General features: G+C 39.9%; 1 pseudogene; it reads left to right on the forward strand.

Annotated features, from left to right (window-relative positions):
* The first annotated feature begins 2,127 nt into the window (after positions 1 to 2,127).
* On the forward strand, positions 2,128 to 12,331 carry LOC111539441 (annotated as a pseudogene).
* Positions 12,332 to 13,233: the final 902 nt, after the last annotated feature.

The raw sequence follows: 13,233 nt of genomic DNA on the forward strand, positions 1-13,233 counted from the left end.
GCCTCAGCCTCATGAGTAGCTGGTACTACAGGCACGTGCCACCATGCTCAGCTAATTTTTTGTATTTTTAGTAGAGATGGGGTTTCACCATGTTAGCCAGGATGGTCTCGATCTCCTGACCTCGTGATCCGCCCGCCTTGGCTTCCCAAAGTGCTGGGATTACAGGCGTGAGCCACCGTGCCTGGCCCATTTCTCTGCTTATTAAGTGGAGTATCTCTTCCTATGCTTGCCAGGCTTTCCACTTCCCCCTTCTGTGAAATGCTTATGTATATCTGTCCTCATTTGTGTTACCTGGAAAGCAGGTCTCAGTCACAGACTTGGGTGCAGGTCATTTATTCAGAAGTACAAGCAAGGGAGTAAAGACAGCAAGAAAAGGAAAGGAGAAAACCCACTAAAGGGTAAGTTATGGGCAGATAATTGCTGTGGGCAACCAGGGCTCAGTCCTGCTGAGGACCCTCTGAGGACCTGTGTTGAACATGCCTCAGAACTGTCCGACCAGTATATGGGGAAGCTAGGCTGTTTATATGCTACTCACTGGTCCGCTTTGGTTGAGAGCTGCCCCTGGCGAGATTCAGCCACTAGCTTGTCCAATTTGCAGTGAACCTAAATTGAGCAAGTTCCCACAGCACCTGAAAAAATCTTGAGGCTGAGAAAGAGAGAGGCTCCCACACAGGTGGGAAGCAGTGTGCATGCTGGGAACCATCGATCATAACTACAGGGGAACTCAGAGATGGGCCAGGAATGTGGGCAGGGCATCAGCAGTGTCCCCTACAATATCCTCATCCTTTTCTTATCCACTTGCGGGAGTTTTCTGTGTTCTCTAGTTATTACTTTTTGTCAGTTATTACCACTTTGTCACCTCCAAACCTGTCATACATCTGGTAACTTTGTGGTATCAGAAATCTTTCATTTTGGTGTCATTAACTCTATTGATTGTTTCCCTTGCGGTCTGTACTTTTTAGCACCTTACAAAATTCTTCTCCATTCCAGTGTCACAAAAAACAATTCTACATTTACTTCTAACAGATGTATGGCTTTGCCTTTCATGTTTAGGCTTTTACTCTACCTAAAGTTTATTTTTGTATATAGAAAAAGGCGGGCATCTACTCCAAGTTTTTCCCACATGATTAACCAGTTTTCTAGGGACTATTGATGAATTCACCTTCCTTCTACCAGGCTATGATGCTACATACCTATTCCAAGTTCCCATGGACATATGGATCTGTTTCTAGATTCTACCCATTTGTCATTCATTCAGTTCTTCAACCTATTCCTTATATTGGCAATTGTAATTTTTTTATCTAGTACCTTTGATTGGCTCTCCTTCAAACCACTTATTCTTGTTTCATATTTGCAATGTTTTATTTGGTATTAAGATTCCTGTTCATATCTGTCAATAGGTCTGCTTCTTCTGCTGTAGGCTGTTCTGTTTGTGGTTATTCTTTCACAGTAACTCTTTTTCTTAAATTGTCCCAAGATTTTGTTTACGGTGGTCTCATTGTCAGTCCTTTGAGACCATCAACCACCTCTGTTCATTAGGCTAACTTGGGGAAGTAGCAAAAGCCCATGGCCAGGTGGGTGTGGGGAATGGATGAGATACCTTTTTTCTATGAAGCTTCATGAGACCACATTTTCCCCTTGGTGCTCCTGTAGATATTTTCCCCTCCCTCCATCCCAAGTGGCACTATCCTCCTAGGTCAGCCACCCTGTTGACCAACGGTGGCAGTCCTCAGCCCAGCCAGGCTCTCCCTTTTTCTATTGTCCCTTACTACCCCAGTCCCTACTCCCACCCCAGACTTTTTACTTCCTAACAGGACATCCCAAGATCCTTTATTCATTACTCATGACATGACCTTCAAACTCCTGATCACTCACCAATGGGCACATTTTAATTTGTCATTGTCCTTCTGAAGATGTGGTGCCCAGATCCAAATACAATGCTTTGAGTGTTCATATGAAAACATTTTACCAGGTAAATATCAAGGTTGTAAAGATTCTGTCTGTTTTCTTTGTTTCAGCCAGGAAGTTTTCAGTGAAATATTCTAATTGTTAAGTCAATCATAAGGAAATCATAAGATGTGAGAAAAGTATCTTAGCAAGGGAGAATGAGATCGTTAGACTCACATAATGGATTATAGTGTGGAAAGAGTTGATAGAGATGGGATGATTAAAAGAACAATATTAAGCAGTCTTAGGTATGTGAATCGTCCTTAGCTACACCTGGGACAAAGAAATTACAAGAAGACTAAGGAGACTAAGAAGACACAGTGAAATGTAAATAAAAGAACAAAGGATATGTGCATATGAATGGAGAAAAGGAAAAATTCTAGAGTCTGGGAAAGTCAAGAAAGAATCAAATACAGAAATGTGAAGCCCCAGAAAAAAAATGGAAACATTCATGAAGTTTCCCCATTCATTTGTGAGTGCAGTTTTTAAAATGGAAAAAGAATGGTTATCTTTTTGAGTGAATGAAATTCATAATATAAATTGTTCCTATATTGCTGCCTAAACTTTGCTCTCCAAAAATTGCTTTTAAAAACTATGAAATAGGGACATTTACATGTAAAAGTATTTAAATAAATGTCTACAACTAAATCAGAAAGTGTGTTTTTGGAAGATAAAACCAACTGGTTTTGAAATTTAAGAATATTTTTATTCTCAAGAATAGAATGAAAGATTTTTCATTAAGAAATGAAAAGAATTTTACTGCTAGTCAATTCACACTTATCCCTCTGTCGGATTCAAGTTTCAAAGATGTGGGGGCTTATATGTTTGTGGAATAAAGGAAGGAAGGAAAGAATGAAAGAATAGGATGAAACAAAGAAGATGGAAAGGAGAGCAGAAGTCAAGACTGCTGATAGCATTGTCAGAATTTAGGCCATCAGGGCCTTGTGAATTTCTTCAGCGGTGTCCCTGTTGAATCATGGTGGTAAGGACAACTTACAACTAAGCACTTACAGGCTCTTACTCTATGCTTCTTTTATTCCTTTATTTTCTGGAGCTAAAAAAAGAGCTGATTAATGTTTGCAACTATGTCAAGTTGATGATGATGATGATAGTGACAACATTGGATATCACCCCTTTCTCTGCTCCTCTTTTAATCAGAAGTACCTGAAAAAGTTATCTGATGTGTTCACCTCTTCTCGGTTCACTCCTATACCTACTCCACTTCTTCTCCTTTCCTTTTCCCTTGAAACCACTCCAACCAGGCACTTACCCTGGCCACACCACCGGAACACGGTACCCAGAGATCTCCACTTTGCTAAACTCAACCAGTGACTAGATCTCAACCATAGAACTTTGCTCTGTAAGCAGCATGTGATACAGCTCATCATCCTTTTTAAGAAAAACTTTAGAAATTCTTCTGGCTCCCAGATTCCACACTTGCTGAATGTTCACTTCTTACTTCCCCAGCTGTTCCTCTCAGGGCTACTTTGCTGGTTCCTCCTCATCTTCCTGACCTCCAAGTGTGCCCCAGACCTCAGTTCTTAGCCTTCTTTTTGTATCAATATTCACTCCCATTCATAGGTCAGCTTCCTAATTTTCATCTGACTGTAAATTTTCAATGAGTGTTAAAGATGAAAAAGTTATGCATGCTATATTAGATGAATAATTTCTGCCCAGCAAGATATTCATGTCCTAGTTCCCAGAGCCTATAAGTATGTTACTTTCCACAAAAGGGACTTTGGAGATGTGATTAAATTAAGGATCTTGAGAGGGGTTGATTATCTTGGATCATCTGGGTAGGCACAATGTAATCACAGGGCCCCTATAACAGGGAAGCAGGTGGGCCAGAGTCAGCAAAGAAGATATGAAGAGAGGGGCAGACACCAGGGAGAGACTTGATGAATTCTCAGTGTTGGTTTTGAAGATGGAGGAAGGGGCCACAAGCTAAGGAATATGAATGGCTTCTAGAAGTTACAAAAAACAAGGAAATAGATTCTCCCCTAGAGCCTCCAGAAGAAAAGCAACTCTGCTGACACCTTGATTTGAGCCCTGGATGACCCATTTCAGATTTTTGACCTCCAGCATTGTACATAATAAATTCGTGTTGTCTTAAGCCACTTTGTATAATATGGTACAGCACCAACAGGAAAAACTTACATACATACTAATAATTTGGTACACAACCAAGAGGAAAAACATATATACATACTAAAGTGTTTTAAAGTGAAGTACACTGATTTCTGCAAATTTCTTTGATATACATCAAAAACGTAAGTTTACTAGACAGAGGCATAGATAGATGGTTAGAAGCATGCTAAAGCTATCACAGGAAAATGTTCATGGTAGAATCTAGGTGGTGGGTACATGGATACTAACTTAAAATTCTTTCAACTTTTCTGTATGCTTGAAATTTTAAAAAATAAAATGTTAGGGAAAGAGTTAGATAAATTGTGAGTTTTTCTAAAATGTCAGTTATTTGGCTTACTAAAAAGAAAACATGTATTTTTCTCAGAAAAGTCATTGAATTTCTCTGGATATTTTATACTTCTAACTATCTACATTGTCTGGTCCCCCTGGTGACTAAATGCATATATTTTAGGAAGGGGTAAAACACAGCAAAGGTAATTAATTAGACCCCCTGAAGACTGAAGGCTTAACCTTGACATTAGTAGTAGCAAGCATAGTCAACGGAGCTACGTAGCCTAAGAAAAAAGTAATAACCCTATGGAATGCTAACATATAGATTTGCAAATGAATTAGCTCTATAATTTATCAAATCTGAACTACATGAGGTACTCTGAAAATTGGTAACTATTCCATACTTCAATGGAAAAACACCAGGAAAAAAAAACTTTGATGTAACTTTCATTCTTTCAAGAAGAATATATACCACTCACACCTTCATGAGAAAATTCTTATTTCCCCAGGGATCACTGTTAGGGGCAGTTAAGGAAACAGACAGTTTCTGAGGGCCTTTTTGTTTATTAGGGAGTAAGATTAAAAGAAAATCTCTGGCTGTGATTTCTTGGGCAAGAGGATGTAGGGAGAACTGGCTTCTTTGGAATTTTTTCTGATACAGGCTCAGGGGAATGGGTATGATTTTAATACACGAGCTGCTGTTTTCCATACTAAGTAATGCTTTTTCTTACTCGACATCTCTCTTTATCATCACTGCACAGTGAGGCTGGGCTCAGGCTTGTGGGTTTCTGCCTGAGAAGGCACACTGCAGATAATTTAGAGTCAGATTCTGGGCTTTTTACTTTCTAGGCAGGCCTTTGAAATTCATGAGAGAAAAACAAGGGTTTTAATTTACAAAAGCTGTACTTTCTGGGAAGGAAAACCATTCTGAGTTATAAAATTTTGGTTGGAGAATCAAAAACAAAGCTCTGAAGAAATCAGAGCATACAGTATAAGCCATCACCACTGGCTCTCCACCTGGCTGCATAGTAGAACCACCTGGGGATGTTTTCTAAAAATGCCATTGCCTGGGCTGGGTCTAGACCAGTTGAAGGAGATCGCTTGCTGTGGGGGCTCAGTATTGGTATTTTTAAAGTCCCCCCTCATAATACCCACACACTAGGTGATTCTCACAGGCACTCAGAGTTGAGAACCACTGCCCAACTCAACAGAATGGAAACTCAATAGATGACCATGCAGACTTCCCTGCTCTTTAAAACTAGCTCAGAGGTATTTGAATTATCAGGCTAGAGTCAGATTAGAGCTCCAGGCTTATACATTGCTGTGGGCCTCTGGGAAAGGGTCCTGCTCCTTGTCTCTCTGTGATGGAATCTTAGAGTTGGTGGGGGTACCTAAAAGTGAGAAAATTTACGCCTTGTTACTGAACCAAACCTGGGTCCATTGGCCCAGCACAGTAAAGACAAATACCTGTACCAAAGTTTGCAGCAAGAAAAAGGAGGGCATTTATTTGCAGGGTGCCAAGCAAGGAAAATCAGACCACTATTGTATGCGATCCTACTTCCCCAGTGGCTTATAAGCAAGGGTTTTCAAAGGCAGGGGAACAATTTTGGAAACAGAAATTACAGGTATGAAAAAAAATAGAACCTTGGAACCCTGAACTCACTATACCAAAGGGCAAGTTAAGCTTAGAAGCTGAGCTACAAATACTGTCTTCCTTTGGCTCCCAGATAGGTGTAATTTCACAGCCCCATGTCATAGCCTCATTTCCTCTACTTCCTTTTTCCACATTTGCTTAATCTTATGTAAAACTCACTGAGCGTGAGGCAATGCATCATTCACTTTTTCCTCTATTCCCTCTTTTCACTGTAAAATGTACTGAGGCTAATTAGAGCCTCACAAGAATGTGACCACCTGCCTCACTGCCTGCCTCCTTTTCTTCTCCTTCCTGCTTGCAGTTCCCCTTTTGTGAATCGAAGTTCACAAAACCCCTTTGGAAAAAACACAGATCACAGGAGCATCTGTGATCTATGCTTTTTCCCAGGCGCATCCTCAGCTTTGGCCAAATAAACCTCTAATGGATGGAGACTTTTTGGTTTACATTTTGGTAACCACAAAGGGGCTGAGTGGAGTTGGCTCTTGGCCTGTAGCAGTGCTCCTACTGGGCCCCTAGTACCAGCTGGAGCTCTTTATTGTTCTGACCTATTGGATGATTTGCTGAAGTCTGAGAGTTTCTCCCTCCAGAGATCCCTAATCACTCAAAAATTTCCAGTTGAGATCTGAAGTTTATTCTGCTGCAGAACTCCTTTCCTGGGAGTTTTTACTTCTAACAAGGAAGACGACTTTCCTGCTTCCATGATGGCAGAGAGCAGTTTTCAGCTTGGGCCCCATCTCCAGGTAAGGAGCTGGTTTGGGGTGTCATTTGGGTATTTAGTAGCTGAAGGTCAAGGCTTACTGTCGGTTGGCTGTAATTTCTCCTCGTGCTCAGAAATCTCAATTTTATGTAAATCGTGTGGTTGCTTTTTTCTGTTTTTTGTTTGTTTCAGTCCATGTTCCATTAGATTTAACCAACTTCTAGCCTCCTCTAAAGTTGACTAAAATCCCTGCAGCTGTAGAAAGTCAAATTCCACCTCTAAAAACCCCAGCCACTTGAGAAAAATTAAAATTTGACTATCTGAAATGTTTCACATAATAAGACTGTCTTTCCAGCCTCTCTCTCTCTCTCTCATTGTGCTATTAATTTAAAGATTTTAGAGATTTCCTATTCTACACTATTAATGAAAAGATCAGATTTTTAAAGGAAGCCTAATAGTTTCAGGGCTAGCCTTAAAAATTCTCTTGACTAAATTAAGAGCAAACTCTGACCAAAAATAGTTCTGGTAGTTAAAATTTCCACCACAGCTTGGGTTTGCTTCCTGATTAGGGAATAACAATGGCCAATCTACTTTGTGGCCTAATTGTTAAAACCCTCCATAGCATGGGTTTGATTCCTGGTCAGGGAACCAGCCTGTCTTGGTTTAATATTTATGTGGCTTTGAGGGTACCAATGTATTATTGATCTTTTCCCCTTACGTGGACAGCTTTTGATTTCCTGTCTTCTGTCTCTGGTGGGGGACCCAAGGCTCTTGGGCCTTCATGTATGGACAGTAAGCTGTAAAGTTAAGACCCTAGAAAATATGGCCTGAAAGAAATGTGGGTTAAACCCTGTTTATGGCTAGTGAAACTTTCCTTTCTCTTAGTTATTTTTGGGGTGATTCTGGATCTTGTAAAAACTACTTGTCACCTCTTTGGAGATACGTCATGTGTGCATCTGTGGTTATAACTTTGGTTATGGTAATTGAGAGGGTATCTTTGGCAAGGATGTTCAAAAGCCAAAAATATCAGCTATTTGTCCCAGCTGAAATCTTGTAATAAGAGATTTGAAAGGATTTTTTTTAAAAAATCTGAGTGGAGTTGGCTAACTCCAAATCTACGATTAGAAGTCAGCTTAATTAAAAGTTGATATCCAAGGTAGATTAAATATGTGTGTGTATAAATATATATATATCCATTATACTTTTTCTCTTTTTGGATTCTATTTTTAGGAATTTTTTAGTTGACCGAAACATTAAAAAAAAAAATATGTGCTTGGTACTTCTGTTCACTTCCTTTCTTAAAAATTGTTCTATTTATTTTTACTCCACCCTATTCCTCCTTCCTCTTTGCCATCTTCAGTCTCTTTTGGATTGTGTTACTTAATCTCTTTGGCTTTTGGGGGCACCAGAAATTGCTTTGTATTGTGAAAAAAAGACTTGACCATGGAGTATATATTAAATAGGGAATGGGTGGATCACAGAGTGGGCTGATTGGCTTGGGTTGTTCACTGGCCTCTGGGGAATGTCCTTATACAGAGGAACACTGTGGAAGTGTAACCGTCCAATGAGTTCACCTTGCCCACTGCCTAGACAGAGCCGATTTATCAAGACAGGGGAATCATAATGGATGGAGAAAGAGTAATTCACACACAGCTGGCTATGTGGGAGACCGGAGTTTTATTATTACATTTGGGGATCGGAATTTTTAAAGATAATTTGGCGGGAAGGGGCTTGGGAAGTGGGGGGTGATGATTGGTCAGGCTGGAGATGGAATCATAGGTGGTCGAAATGAGTTTTTCTTGCTGTCTTCTGCTCCTGGGTGGGATGGCAGAACTGGTTGAGCCAGATTACAGGTCTGAGTGGTGTCAGCTGATCCATGGAGTGCAGAGTCGGCAAAATATCTCAAGCACTCACCTTAGGTTTTACAATAGTGATGTTATTCCCAGGAGCAATTTGGGGAGGTTCAGATTCTTGGAACCAGAGGCTGCATGACCCCTAAACTGTGCTTTCTAATCTTGTAGGTAATTTGTTAGTCCTGCCTAGGCAGACTGGTCCCCAGGAAAGAAGGGGGTCTTTTCTGGAAAGGACTATTATCAATTTTGTTTCAGAATCAAACCATGAACTGAATTCCTTCCCAAAGTTAGTTCGGCCTATGCTCAGGAATGAATAAGAACAGCTTAAAAGTTAGAAGCAAGATGGAGTTGGTTAGGTCTGATTTCTTTCACTGTCATAATTTCCTCAGTTTCAATTTTCCAATTTATGTATATTTGGATCAGGTTTACATTAATTATAATGTTAACTCTTAGCAACTCTTATTTTTAGTGAAAAACCTAAGAGGTAGCATTTTTAATTATGTATCAGATGCAGAGCTCAGGACAAAAAACAGAGCTGCAGATAAGGCATGGCCCTTCCCAGCTGAACCACGAGGCACAGCTGGGCCAGGGAGAGCTCCACGTGTCGTTAGGCCTTACTGTAACCATTTTTTTAGAGCCTATATTTTTTATACAAACTCTATAAGGAAAGTAAGATGAGTTTTGATTTAAAAAATTATAAGAAGACATAGAAATGTGATTTTTGTTAAAGGGAAAGTAATTTTTCCTAGTTTAGAGGATTTTTATTATTTTTAATTAAAGAAGTAAAAACAGTGTCAGGTAAAGCTATATGAATACAGAAAGGTGAAAAAGAATGTAAATTTTTATCCTAAGGTACAATGATGGGACAAAACTGAAGGTTTAAGCAAGTTATAGAAAGTTTATGCAATTGATCTTGTGAAAAGAATTCTGTGTGCTTAAATTGGCTAAATATAAAAGGGATTATTTAGTTTTCCTATAAATTAAGCATTAATAGCAAAAGCACACTGATGTGAGAATCTGGGCCCCTGTGTCAGAATAATAAGGTTTTGTTTGTTTCTTTGTTTGTTTTTTGCAGGATTGATCCACTCTATAACAAAAAATTGAAAAAGTTTTTAAAAGGTTTATGGAAATCTTACCTTATGGTCTAACTGATTGAGATTAGACGGATTTGTTTATTTTACGGTTTTGTGAAAAATTACCTTTAAGTCATTGTTCTCCTAAGGCAGGAAATGTCTGTGATTCCTGATCTGAAGAGTTTTATCTTGGGAAGTACTGGTTTGCAATGATCGATGGTTTGGGTACACAGGATTTAGAGAAGGAGTAAACTGGCTTATGATGGCCTGCATCAACTAGAACAGGACAGGCTGAAAGAATTGTTGACAAAAGGAAAAATAAGAAGGGAAGACAGAGTATTTGCTTTAATGGAAGGGCTGTGACAGTGAGGATCACACTTGGGAACCAGAGTGGCATCTCGTGAAACATGAGGAATACAGACACCACGTCAAAAAGCAGAAAGAGAGCACACTGACCAGAACAAACGGCACTCTCCAAACAATGCTAGGAAATAAATCTCCAGATCCACCAACAGAAACTTTGATAAGACCTCTCCTGAGTCACTAGAGATTGGCTAACACCACAAGTCTAAAAACAGCCAGTTGTTTGCTGCTACCCGGAAGTTCAGGAAAAACACAGCTCCATCTCTCTCTAGCTGGAAGAATATTGACCTAGCAAAGTCAGGTGTCAAGGTACTTGTGTTTAAGAGCCCCATTAAGAGCAGAACCACGGTGGATGGCTTTCAGAACAAGAGCCCCCAGAAACGACCCTGTTGAGCAGGGTCAGGATGACATGATGGTGACTGAATAGCCAGTTGGAGCTATGGAATGGTGGCAGAAGAATAATAAGTTGGAGCTTTATTGGACCCCTGTGCATGGAGCAGGCCAGGATGGGAAACAGGCCCTGAATACACCCACTAGTGCCTCAGGTGTCTGGCCCCACCACTACAGCCATGACCACAGCCCTAGCTATTAACGGGAAAGGTACATCTCTGTTTATGGATGCGTTAACAGCCAATGGAACAACCAACATGCAGACATCTGTTACAGGAGTGACACCTGGGAGAAGAAAATTTACTGATGACAGAAAAGGCCAACCTTTGGCAAGTGATTGCATTTCAGCATGAGGCAAACAGAAAGTGCCTGCAGATAAAGAGCTATTGTCATCAGAAAGCAGGATGATTTCACTCACCTTGTTATATTCACAGAATCATCAGAGAATAACTCGCTAAATTTCAAGGTAATGAAAGAAGTACAGGCCAGGCACGGTGACTCACGCCTGTAATCCCAGCACTTTGGGAGGCCGAGGCAGGCAGATCACTTGAGGCCAGGTGTTTGAGATCAGCCTGGCCAACATGGTGAAAACCCATCTCTACTAAAAATGCAAAAAAAATTAGCCCACTTGTAATCCCAGCTGCTCAGGAGGCTGAGGCAGGAAAATCATTTGAATCTGGGAGGCAGAGGTTGCAGTGAGGTGAGATGGCACTGTATTCCAGCCTGGGAAACAGAGTGACTCTGTCTCAAAAAAAAAGAAAAGAAAGAGAAAAAGAAATCCAAAGTGCTTGAGCACAGCTGCTGCTGATGACAGAAAGCTTATGCTGCTCAGTGCCATTGGCAGTGTCTTCTGTTGTGCACTTGACTTTATTTATTTTATATAGCATTCAACAAATGACAGCAAAAGAGAAAGCACTAAAACAGCAGAAGCTATCAGAAACTTCGTGAATACTTTCATACAGTTTCAGAAGCCTATTACTGTAGTAGTCAATGGCCCAACCATTAGGCTAAGAGCATCTATATTGCCTCTTTGCAATGTGGTCTGGACTAATGAAAAAGCTTAGTTTCCACCACTCTCTACTACCTTTGGACAGAATCCAGATGGCTGTTCTACCATTGTTTCCCAAAATAATGGAAGGAGCATTTGCAAATGAGATATTGCTCAGTGGGCAGAAGCTGACGGCAAAGGAGGCATGTGGTAAAGGTCTGGTAGCCCAGGTATTTGGGCCCAGGACCTTCACCCGGGAAGTTATGATTTGAATTAAGAAGTTTGCTTCATGTAATCCAGTTGTGCTTGAAGAATCTGAAGCCCTTGTGTGCTGCAACATGAAGATGGAATTGGAGCAGGCCAATGAGATGGAGTGCAAAGTGCTGAAGACAATTTAGGGCTTGGCCCAACTGATGGACTCCATGTTAGAGTGCTTGCAGAGGAAAATTGAGTTGTGAGTGTCAAGCTGCCTGCTGATAACGCAGGGATGGGCTGAGCCAAAGAACATCATTGGTTTCCCTAATCCATTCTTGCAGCCTGAAATAAGTCACCCATAGTTCACACTTGGAAACACGACTGGAAATAGTCAAGTTATTTATTATCAAGAAGCTTTTAAGTACTGTAGCTTTAAAATAAGTAACTAGAAAGCTACTTTGTCCACATAAGTGTAAAAGTGTAATGGTGAGCACTAGACTGCTCTTGGAAGCTCTAGTTTTTGTTTGCTTTGGCTAGTACAATATAAAAAAAGGAATTCTGTTTTATTAGTTTTGAATTGCAGAAAAGTCTAGAGTAATGTTTGATAATGTTTGTTTTTTCTCATGTTTTTCTTCTAGAATACAGAATCTAAAGGAGTATCAGCCAGCCTCACTGATACAGAGATACAGAATGTCTGACGTATTGCCTTTGTCTCCAAGAAGGTACAAATACTTCAGAGATGGGAAATTCTAAATCAAAAGTGAGACTTATCTTGTAAGATAAATCTTTCTGATGAAAAATCCACTGATGAGCACACCCCTAAACCAAACATATGCTTAGGATTCATGCGAGATACCGATTGGTTTCCTCTTCTTTTTTAAATATATCCAGCTCTTACCCAGTTAGCAGGAAGAAACCACTGTCTCTGTAAAAGAAAGCTTCTTTTGTAGTATTAGTGAATCACTGAATAGCTTAATAATGAATATCTAAGTTATGTTAGTCTTACCAAGCTTTAAACAGTTTTTCTGACCCTTTAAAAAACAAAACAAAACAAAACTACCAAAGTGACTTTTATTACTGGGTCAGAAATATTACCTTATATACAGTTTTCATTTTCTATTTGCAGATATGACTAATATATTACATCAAAATAAATTATTTTTATGTTTATAAAATGTAATTTTTTAGGTTCACTTAGAATATATTTAATTTAATAAGTTAAAGTTCTTTTAACATAGTATTAGTTGCAGAAACTCCTTTCAAAACAAAAAAAGAACTACCTTATTTTCAACTTTTAATGTTCTTGGCCTCTGCTTTTATGTCTATACCGTAGACTATTACAATATGGCGTCCAAGAGTGCCCTGTGTGGATAGACATGTGAATTCCTTCCAGGAGTGAGTGCTCATTCCAGACTACAGATGCTCACTGTATTAGTCTGTTCTCACACTGCTAATAAAGACATAACTGAGACTGGGTAATTTATAAAGGAAAGAAGTTTAATGAACTCACAGTTCCACAGGGCTGTGGAGGCCTCACAATCATGGCAGACCGCAGAGGAGAAGCAAAGGCATGTCCTACATGGCAGCAGGCAACAGTGCTTGTGCAGAGGAACTCCTATTTATAAAACCATCAGATCTCATAAGACTTATTCACT

This window comes from Piliocolobus tephrosceles, chromosome 2, assembly GCF_002776525.5.
Source record: "Piliocolobus tephrosceles isolate RC106 chromosome 2, ASM277652v3, whole genome shotgun sequence".
Lineage (NCBI taxonomy): Eukaryota > Metazoa > Chordata > Mammalia > Primates > Cercopithecidae > Piliocolobus > Piliocolobus tephrosceles.